The 11530-nt window shown below is 41.2% G+C and overlaps 1 protein-coding gene across 2 annotated transcripts in view; it reads right to left on the reverse strand.

Annotated features, from left to right (window-relative positions):
- The window catches only part of CTNNB1 (catenin beta 1), a 41082-nt gene extending 35970 nt beyond the window's left edge, over positions 1 to 5112 (reverse strand). For both annotated transcript variants that reach the window (XM_080819673.1, XM_080819672.1), the window contains exon 1: positions 4947 to 5112. The gene's annotated coding sequence lies outside the window, so the exon portion shown is untranslated. The remainder of the gene's footprint in view (positions 1 to 4946) is intronic.
- Positions 5113 to 11530: the final 6418 nt, after the last annotated feature.

Raw genomic sequence — 11530 nt, forward strand, 5'->3', positions numbered from 1 at the left:
AGAAACACTGAGTAGCCATCGCCACTGTAACAGAAGACCAATCCTATATGGCTTATGAAAGCAATCTTACTTTATCACTTATCTTGAATGTCAAAAGGTTGTATGTTATAGTAATGAACACAAGCAGCCAATTTCAGAGATAAATTAAGTCCCTAATAGAATTTTTCCAGTAAGCTGTATGCACATACTCTTTAAAAGAACTTTCAAATCCACTCATTTCTCATAAAAATCTTGGAAAACTCGAACAGCAGCTATTTGACCTTACGAGAAAATAAATGATGCAGATACCAAGAATCAACTTTAACATTACTAATTCCAAAAATGATCCATTACAAAAAACATAATCATTCCGGAAAACCATTTGTGTAAAACAAGGCATTCTTGTTGTGTTTAAAAAAACCAAAAACAACTCCTAACAGTATTTCTTAGTCAATAATTATTATCAGTATTTTCAAAAAACTACAATGAATTCCAAGAGCAAAATGGTGCAGTAAGTGATACCGTCATTTTCCTTCCCTACTGTCCACTTTTCTATTTCACTTCAATCACCCATTATGTAAAACAGGCAACATTTTCAAGTTTGTCTAAACTGATTAATTTTCCACAAAATTAACATTCGACTTCCAAAAGTTGAGAATACACTTCACTCTTGTTACTAATCAGAATCCAGACTGAAACAAGTATATTCATTAAAAAAAAAAAAAAAATTACTAGCAGAAATCTAAGTACTTTAATACAGGAGCAGGGAGAAAGGTTTTTATTGAAAAATTTAAAGGGCAAAATATTGGCATAGTGCGTTACCACCCACAGCCTTATATGACAAGAATCTATAGTAACCAGGACATTATAGTCTAGAGTTCACATACAGTGACTGAGCTAGTTTTGTTTCTACCTAGTTCCTAACACAGACCTATTCCTTGATAATATAACTCAGTTGAGCACTTACTCATGTTTTACTGTGTCACTTATTTTAGACACACTGACAATCTGATTGACTTTTTCCTGAGAATTTAAGTTTCTGTAATTCATTAGGACAGTTAAAATACATGCTCTCTCACCCCCAAATTATTACAGCGAGTTTGTGGTTTTATCATCATGATATATTTAACCTACTTAAAGGGGCTTACATTAAATATAATCCCTAATTTAACTTTGATCTTCCTGCTACAAATATTGGTTGAGATGACATTTTCTCAAGACAATCTTTTAATGACCGGTACTGAGATGAATAAATTATTCTAGAATTCCAACAGTTTCTTGATTGATGCTTTCGGAACAGAACTATTCAAAAAAATATTCCACATAAACTTGCGGGGGGGGGGGGGGACATCACAAGCATTACATTATATCCACTGGAGGGCACTCAACATGGCCAAAGCATGCAATGAAAATATGCCCTAACACTCCTCACTCTGCTGCTGGATAGGGTTTGAGGGAGACTCTGGGGGCTAGGGAATGTCTCTTAGAAGAGATGCCCACAATTAACAAATTCAGAAAGGCAGTTAAATGCTAAAAAAAGATTCCAAGGTGACTGACTTTCTCTGTTAAGAGCATCTTTCTTCAGGGAAAGTAGATTTTATACATACTTTTAAGGATAGCAAGGTTCAGGCCTCAACAGACGGATCTAGGTTTCAAACTGAGTCAAGCTCTGTCTTGCATGAAACAAAAATACAAGCAGCATTCTTAGGTAAACAGAGGAAATAAAGAACTTTCTCCTGAGTTTAAATGATAAAAACTATACAAATTAATTCCTACTCATTTTCAAGCAACACAAACCACATTATTTTCTCTTCATGGAACCTGAGAAGTACATACTTATTTTAGCTTATTAGCTTGGTTACCTATCACACAATTAGAACATATTACATAAACAATTGTCTGTTAAAGAATGAATACTCATTCTGCAAATCAGTATCCTCTATATGAGGGTACAAGGGAAGAGACAATAGTTAAACGCTCTTGTATAATCAGAAGCAGTTCCCAGGCTATGTTTACTATTTACTTTTATGGTATAAAAATGTTTTCAGTCAAGCTACTTCTACAAAAGATATCATACTCCCAACAAGAAGAGAACTGCAAGAAAAACGTTAAAACAACTAATGTTTTCAAAAACAATGTCACAAGTCAATACAAAGCACTACACAAGAGTTGTAGTATTTTTTATTAGAAGTTTGTGCTATACAAAAAGCATTCAGCCCTTCCACCCTGGGTTAGCAATCAAGTATAATTCCAACCAAGTTCAAAGTACAAACTTAAAATTTACCATCTACTCATCTGCAATTATTGATTATCAACATCTACTAAACCATGAAAGAGAAACAAAATCATAACTCGACAGACATAGTCTTTCATTTGAATAACAAAAAAAGTTTCATTTGGTTGAATATACTTGAGAGAGTCCATTTTGGGGGGCTATAATTTCACTGCTACTTACAACTATAAAAAAGATATTCAAACTTTCGAATTATCCACCTCCCTAGTTTCAATAATATTTATGCTACTCTTCCCACCCTCCCAACAATAAAAAAGGGTATCTGCACATAGTTTTTTTAAGTGCTACATCCTAAAATACCCTTTGAGAAATCTGCCTACTTCATGTCTTCCCTTCCTATTTGGGGAGGGAAGGGATCTATGAAAACAAGCACAAAAACTTTATGTATATGATCAATTTTTATTCGTCATGACAAATAGTAGGAAGCTCAATTCAATTTCATGAGTTTTAATATTGGAATATACGTTTATTCTACATAGTAATCTTAGCAAAGGGTAACTAAAACAACTCAAAAGAAAGAAAACTTGAATACTTGACACTTGAACACTGGTAAATGTTTTATTTTTTTATTAACCACCCTATTTTAAAAACTTAGCTTTCCCTGAAAGCTTTTTAAAATGACTTGCAGCCTCTGGGAGAGTCTCAATCTTAGGACTCCACAAGGACTCTAAGTTGCATGCTATACTAAACTTCCTAGTGCATTTTATTTCCCCCTCAAGGACTTCAGGCGTGAATAACTCAGGATTCCCTTAATCCTACAGAATAGTCTTCTGCAAGTTTTTCAAGTTACTGTTGCAATCACTTTAGGGCCTTGTCCTTGTACATGGCCTTCAGAACAAAGACTGGGTCACCGTAATGAATATTGGGTGCAAATTAAGCAAATTCTGAAAAACGATATTCTCCAGTAAACCTTAATGGTACTCTTTTTAAATCTAGGGAATGTGTGGATTTAAATGTGAAAATTAAAATAAATACTACAACAGCCTTAGTTTAGACCCAAAACAAAGCCTCCAAAGTAGTTTATGTCACTAATTTAAGCAGATAGTTAACGGTAGGCGTTATGTAAAGACAGTTCAAGCTATGTCTACTGTTTTGTAGGACGAAATCAAGTTAACACGAACGTAACTAAAGGTACTGAATGTTCACCAAATACAATATGAAATGGCTTCCTAAATTCCACATAAAATATTTTGTAACTTCTGCGATCTGAAAAACATTAGCCTAGACTTTATCAAAGGATAGCCGTCTCCTCAAGTTGATGTCTAGTCTAAACCACCACTATTCATGATACAAAGCTCTCATTTCAGTAAAACCACTCCTCGATTTCCTTTTGCCGACCTCTGCATACCAGCAGGCCAGTCTCTCTTCATTCACCACTCACAAACTCGGGGGGGGGGGGGGAGGGGAGACCACAGATGTCTGGAAGATAGAAAGTATGGAGACAATGCTCCCTACAAAAGGGAACAGAAAATGAAGGGAACAACTACCTCCAACTGCTAAATCTTTTAAGTTTCGCGGATTCTGAAGCAGGCTTTGAGAACTTACAAAGTCTCTGTTCAAAATCCTCTCCCAAGACAAAACACTGAAAAAAGTTGCAACACCTGAATTTTATTTGGTAAATTTCGTAGCGAGTGAAAAATTCACTCTGCTGAAAGGAAAACGTTCTCTAAAAATCATGTTTAGTTGCCATAAAAGTATTTGAATAAATCATTTCTACCAACAAGATTCTCGAAGCACTCAGGAGCTGAATCCCGCCGCTCACTTGGTTCTTACCATCGTTAGCCAGTCGCCCTGGCCCCCGCCCCTGTTTTTTACCAGGGTCTCATACCCACCGCCATAAATCCAAGACTCCCAGTACGTTGCATGCCGCTTTCACTCACCCACACGATACAAGAAAATATAGGTGCAGGACATGGATTTATATCTGCAAACCCCACTGACGCATCCCACCGCCTGCACTAGTAGTTTGGTTCCTCTAAGATTTAAAGTTGCTTGGATCTAAACAAGCGCCAGTGCCAAACTCACATAAGCGGGGCATTAAAAAAAAAAAAGAAAAGAAAAGAAAAGAAAAAGCAAATCTCTTAAGAATTCTCTTAATTCGTCCTTAGAACGAAAGAAGGAATCCGAACAGAAAGTCCACTGGCCCTATCGACCCAGCAGATGGGACCTGGGTGGCGTCCCAGGCCCAGAGTCCGTACCCCAACTCCCGGCTGGGGCTGGGAAGGCGGAGCCCCCTACCCCCGTCCCCACCCCGCCCCCCACCCCGGTCCGGAGCATCCCGAGGCGCAGGGTCCCTCCCCCAAACTCGGCCGCTGCCGGAGCCCCGGACGGAAACCACAGCCTCCCCCACGCCCGCCCCCGCCGGCCATCAAGCTCCTGGACTCGCCCTCGCTTCGCCCCCTCCCCGCCAGCGGCGCCCCCGGGGCCCCGAGGAGCACCGCGACCGGAACCCGGGCCCGGCCGCCGCCCTCCGCCCCCCGGGCGAGGCCCGCCCCCACCGCCTCCTCGGCGCCCCCAGCCCGCAACCGCCCCCCCCACTCCCCACCCCGGGCCTCCGCGCTGCGCCGGGCCCGGTTCCCAGCCGCCGCCGGGACCGCGCGCCCGCGACGAAGTTTGGCTCCGAAGAAGGAGCGGGAGCAGCCCCGGAAGGGTAAGGAAAGGAGCGCCAAAGCACCTCAGGGGAACAGGCTCCTCCCGCCGCTGGAGTCCGACCGTCCTCGGCCTGCGGTGGCGGCTCGGCGGGGACTGGAGCTGCTCCTCGGACCTTCCTCCGTCTCCGCCTCCCCTCGCTCTCTGCTCCTAGGGCCGGGCTAGCGCAGCTGCCACAGACCGAGAGGCTTAAAATGGCGCCGCACAAGGAGCTCTTATAAGGCGCGCAGTGGCCGCTGTATCCTGCCGCCACCGGCGCAGCGCGGAGCGTTTCTCCGCGCGAGGACAAGGGGCGGGGCGCGGACGAGCGGCGGAAAGTAGTCCCCGCGCCGCCCAGCGCTCGCAACCGTCCGACCGCCCCGGGCCGGGGCGGGGCGCCCGCGCACTCCCCTGCTGCTCCAGGGGCAAGAGACTGGAGGCTGTCCTGCGGAGCGGCTCTGGGTGGCGACCCGTGAGGGCGCAGTGATTCGAGGCGGGGAGGTCCGGACCCCGCAGGCTAGGGGGTGAAAGGAGGGCGGCACCGGGAGCCACTGTCCGGAGCCCGGCGCCCCCGCCCCGCGCGGGCCCCGACCGTGAGAGCGGACGTGGGATTGCCGCGCGCTTCCCGCTGCCTGCGGGCGGCGGCCTCTCGGCTTCGGTCCCCGGGGGTGGGAGGAGGCGGTGGCGCGGGCGCAGAGGTCGGGGCCCGCCCGCCCGCCGTGGGCGCTGCTGGGCGCCGCCGCCGTCCGGCTGTCGGGTCGGGGAACTCCGGCCGGCTAGGGCTTCCGCGGTGTTTGCGGTCTGCGGTGTGGGCCTCACACTCCCCGCAGGACTGGCTCGCGGCACATCGCCCCAAAGCCCCACGCTGTCCGGGTCGTGGATCCCACATCCCGACGGGTTGCTCAGCCTCAATCTGGAAATGAACTGCCGGGCCGGACCGCCTGCGATCCCTCCTCCCGAAGGCTGTGAACTCTCCTTAGAATGGGCGCCTAGTCCGCAATTCAACAAGTCCTTAGCAGTACGCGCTGTGAACAAATGACTGATGGAAATGGATTAGCTCTAGAGCCCTGTTAATTAGGTTAATTCTTACAGATTCCATTTTTATCTGGTTTCACAGTGCTGCTAACTATCAATAGATTTATTTGTGTTTCTTTGGAGGAAATACATTTGTAAGGTAATACTTTTTTGAGAAATTGATTATGTTGTTTACGGAAGGAGTTATCAAATAGGCAATTTGTGATTTTTTAAAACTGATTTCCGATTCCTCAAAAACATTTTTTTAATTCGTCTTAATAGCTGGAGCTGGGTCTTCATTTCCCTTGGAAATGTTGTGATTGTCATCCAGCAAGATTGGCATTTATTTGTCAAAGCTGAAACAATTATGATTGATTCAGTTTCTCTAGTCCATTGTTTTATGCTTATTTTTCCTCCAAAACAATGGAGAGTGCAAAAGCAACAGTGAAAGTTGTCTGGAGGCTTTTATGCCTATAATTAATGCATGCACACAATAGATCTTTATACATAGGTACAAGCAGGAAACCTACTTAATCACTATTCACTCATGGAGTAGAATATGTAGTTTTAGGCAAGCTAATGCTTCAGGGCCAAGATATTCTTTAAATAATTGTGTTTTTTCCCCTTGTCTTAAAACTACATACAGTGGTAATGTTTAACTGCTATGACCATACCAGTGGAAAAAGTACACACACTTAAGATGATGTTCGGTAAGATCCATTGTCTAGAATTACTTTCTCATTTGTTCCTTTGCTAGTGATTCTGTAGAATTAAATGAGCCAATGGTGGTGATTAACTCTGCTAGTCAGAATTCAAACAGAAAAAGTTATTTCATCAAAGCAGTGTTTCCCATATAAACTCAAAAGTGTAAATAGCATTTCCAGGCACTGACCCCCAATTTTAACCGTTATATATAGTATTAAAGAATACACAGTTGATTGATTAGAGTCACATTTAAAATCAGATGACTGATTAATCAATATTTGAGGAATTTTTTTATGGATGTCTCCTTTTTCTATATTGTTTTTGTGGTGTTTTTGTTTTTGTTTCTTTCCTCAATAAGACACTGTTAAAACTGGTTAAGACATATTTGCACCATTTGAACTTCTAAAGGTTAAAAACCCTTCTATGTTTGTATTTCTTTATTCAGATGCCAAAATAACTGAAGTGTTTTCTATCATTTAGATATCTTAATATAAATTTGAAATTAAGATTTTTAAATCCCTGCTAATGCTTTAAGCAAACACAGTGTTATTAAAGGAAATGTAAAATTTGCAACAATGCAGTAAGCTGTTTTTCCCATCAAATTGAAGTGTACTGAAGAATTACTGGGTGACTACCATTTAAAAAAATTTTGGTGAATTTAACATATTGCTCAGAATTTTTTACTTACTTTTCTCAAACAACAGAAATTGTTCCAATTGTCTCACCAAAAATATGACATGAATAACTTCTGTGAAATGAAGACAAACGCTTTCATTAAACCAAGGAGAGATGCAAGCATCAAAATACCTGATGAGCTGCTGAAATAAGTGATTTTATAAAAATGATTTTTCAAAATTGACCTTGGGCAATATGTTTCATAAAAAAACACTTGGTTATCTTTTTACATCTTTTTCTTCTAGAGCCGGCCATTTGGGTTTGACATAAATTAATCCATTTTAATGCAAAAGACTGCATTCAACAAACAAAAAAACTGCAAAGGACAAATGGTTTTAAATTTCAGGCTCTGTGCCTAGAAACCCAAAGTGTCTCCAGCTGGTTTAACAGAGGAAGTATTACTTGTTGTGATATTAAACCATTGGCATATCAAGCAGTGACTACATGGAGCTTGAATGTAAAGCTCCCCTTCACTAAAATACATGCTTTTGAATCACCTTTAGGCAAAGAAATAAATGCCCAGATTATTTGTGTACTTCCAAAAGAAACATTAATCAAGTCAGCACTGTAAAGAAGGCCCATTCACTTTTTGGATAGTTAACTCTCAAATCTATTAATTAAACATTTATTGAGCACTAAGACAATGAGCTTCCTTTAGAGAGAGGAAAATGAGTGACTGGTTTCTTTTGACTAGGTCCCTTAAATTAATGTATAATTGTAGCTGTTAATCAATCTGACTTAAAAGTAAATAGAGACAGTAAAAAGAGCAGTGAAGCGAGGGTGTGGTCTCGTCTAGACTCTATATCCAAACCTCCTTGGGAAGAAACCTCTCCCAGCAGTAAGGTAAGACTACACAATATTCCATGCACTTACAAACATTAAGTCCCAATTTCTCTAAGAAGGTCGGTAAAAAGTATTTCTTTCTGACAACGTGAAAACATTGGACAAAAAATCAGATCAGCTTTTCATTTAGCAGCTCATCAAGTGGGCTATTTATGGATTGGGACTTTTGATTTGCAATACCTCATCTCAGGGTTCAGTGTTATCTTTTGATTTCTTTCCAGCTGAACAGGCTAAGTAGTTGTAAATACCTCTTGTCAGACTACATGGTTGGCTATTCTCGCTCACAGAAGTAATCTAGGAACCCACTGGGCAAATTCGGGCGGAGAGCCACTGTGGAAAGCTTACATCTGGTGTGCACTGCAGAGTGAGGGAGGGGCAGTGAAGGTGGTGGGAGGCGATGGCCATGGTGGTGGCCGTGGCAGCGGCAGTGGTAGCTATGATCATGGCGGCTTCAGTTATGCCAGGAACAGGCTTCCTACTTGGAGTTACATGTTCTCGAGGCCTTCCTTGGTTTGACACAACAATCCTTGCCATACTAAGGAAGCACAGTTAATGGCTACCATACAAAGTGTGAAGGAAAAGCAATGGAGACATCATCCATGACATTCAAAGAATACAAAGGTATATGTTTCTCAATGTTTCTAAGAATTAAGACAAATACCGCTGCATTGCAAAGAAATCACGCTTTGGAGACATACTCCCCCCACCCCCAACACACACACACACACACACACACACACACACAAACACATACACACACATACCCCTTTATTAAAAATTTCAAAATGGTTGCAGATATCTCATTCACAAGAAGGTTAAAGGCGTTTCCCATCGCAAGAAGGATTAACTTACCGGAGGATTCTGGGACTGCAGATGTATACTGCGGCAAAATCCTAAATTCATCGAAAAAAATCATTTCTGGACTCCAGCTGCTAAAAATAATAGAATTATAGTAAATCATGGATAAGATTAAAACAAGCCATTTTCACATCCCAAAGTGTTCAGAAAAAAATGATTCTTTTCTTTTAACTCATTTCTTAAACAATGCAAATTTTAAAGTAGCTTTTCTTTCCAGAGCATGCAGCGCCATGAAATCGATAATTTTTGATCTTTCGGTTAGTAGGCAACATGGTGAGCTATTGCAGGGACTGCAGGCAGCAGACATGTTCTTGTCAGCTAAAAATTTTCATATTGTTTTTGAATCCATTGAGATTTGTAGATGTGATATCACCGGTTTTTTGTTTTAGCCTGCACTGGGCTATGGGGACGCAAACTCTCAGTTTATCGACATATACATGTCTATTGCTTTATATATATTAAAAACAGGGAGTCTTACTGGATCTTAAACAAAAAATTATGTAAAAGGAGTGGCTGGTGTGATTATAATCCCATCATGCAGGGTCCACGGTTCCCATTTAGTGAAATTTCGCAGAGGGCAACTTCTTAAGAACATCCCTGCTGTGCAGAGTGAAAAGCATGAACAAACCAAAGACAGAATTCATCTGTGTTTATATTTTACAAACAATGAAAAACCTACTCTTTGTATGCCTCTTTTCCCCCACCTTATTATTTCATGAAAACTGCAGCATTTTCCCCGCCCCCATCCAAACACTCACCACCCCAGCACTGCAGTGTTCCGTCCCTCTTTTGCTTCTCCTTCGTCTTCTTTTTCGCTTTCACAAATTCTGCACGCGCCATCTTTGTGTGGGGTGATTCTTTGCTAATTTCAGTTACCCATTCTCTTACAAATCGGTTCAGAAATAGAAAATTATAGTGCGCTTTGGGGCTTAATTTGCCTAAATTTCTTTCAGTCTTCCCTTCTGACATAGAAAAATGGAAACGACAGGGGGGAAACCAAAAAAAGAGATATTTCTATTATTTCCATAACCTGTTGTATACAGTGGTGATAAAAAATATTATTAACATAATAGCAACAGCTGCAGCCTAAATAGAAGCTATGAGATAATTAATATGCTACAACAAATTAATTTGCTGCAGGTGCCTCTGCTGTGAACTGAGTAACCCATGCCATATAAAGTCTAAATACAATTATGATTCCCCCCACACACTAAAACAAAATACAGAGCAAAATGTCTTGTTTGGTAAATATAATGCATGCCTATTGTAAAAAAATAAATAAAATCCTCCCCAGCCCCTTTCCCCCCTGCCCCCATCAAGCCATCTCAAATGGTTTAGTCATCAGTGGTAAGTGTGGAGTTGGATCGGGTGTGTATGTGTGTATGTACAGAGGTGGAGGAGATGGCGTTTTTAAGCATGTGGAGGTTTAATGGTATGTCAAATGGATGGACCAGCTATAGATTTCTTTTGAAAAAATTAGAGATAGTTCATAATATTTAAGAGCTCACTTGGTTTTAAAACAAAAATTAGGTGGATTCATGTGTATAGGCTGGAAGAAAAAATAGCAGTGTTGAGCAGTTGCCCATCTGAATTAATCTTTTTAAAAAATCATTTATCTTATAAGAGAGAAATGTGTTTGTAGTGTGGCACTCTTCATTGATGTAAAAGAGAGTTTTTGTTTTTTGGTTTTTTTTTTTTTACTCTCACTTGCTGTCAAGTTGAGCATTTATGGAGAATGGTTGCTGGTTATATTGCAAGTATGTGCCAGAAATACACTGTGTCAGGGCAGCTCGGACAGGGGCCTGGAGAAGGTCACAATGCCAGAAGCAAATGCCCATTTTCTGTTTTGCACCACTCAGCAAAAAAGATCTTTGGGCCCAGGAAAATGGAGAAATATACAGATTAAATTTTATCTAACTACCTGACTAAAAAAATGCTCTTGAGTAAGGATCTAGTCATTTCTGACTTTCCTTCCAATAAAGCCACGAAGGAAATGATATTTTTGTTGTCGTTGCAGCCTCAGTTCGTTGTTTGTGAAAAGCCAAAAAGTATACATTTTAGCATGGTCTAAGTATTTGAGGCTATTAGTTATTAAAATCTATTTTATCGGATGATCTTCAGTTTCAGTTCTAAATCTTACAATAAATGATACTAGTTTCTTAAATAATGGATAGAGTGCTATGGCATTTTGATTTGACTTTGCAGAAATTTTAGTTCTAGGAGATAATATGAGATTATTCAAACAGAACACTATTCCAGCTCTCCTCAGAAAGGAGATTGCGTGTGCGCAAGTTTTCTTTAAAATAGATTTTTATTTCCCATGTTCCTTTCGGGTGGAGAAGCAGTACTTGTCACTATCATTCTGACGCAGAAGTGCCGTATGTTTGTCCTGCCATTTCTCATGGTGAAGGACATGCATTTTACTCTATCTTTCTTTTGTTTATACCAAAGCTTCTTCATAAGCCGTCTTCACATCTGCTCATATTCTGAGTTTATAGTTAGAGAATTTGAGTGGGGGGGGGAGAGAAAAAGAAA

The sequence above is a fragment of the Martes martes genome, assembly GCF_963455335.1.
Source record: "Martes martes genome assembly, chromosome: 1".
Classification (NCBI taxonomy): domain Eukaryota; kingdom Metazoa; phylum Chordata; class Mammalia; order Carnivora; family Mustelidae; genus Martes; species Martes martes.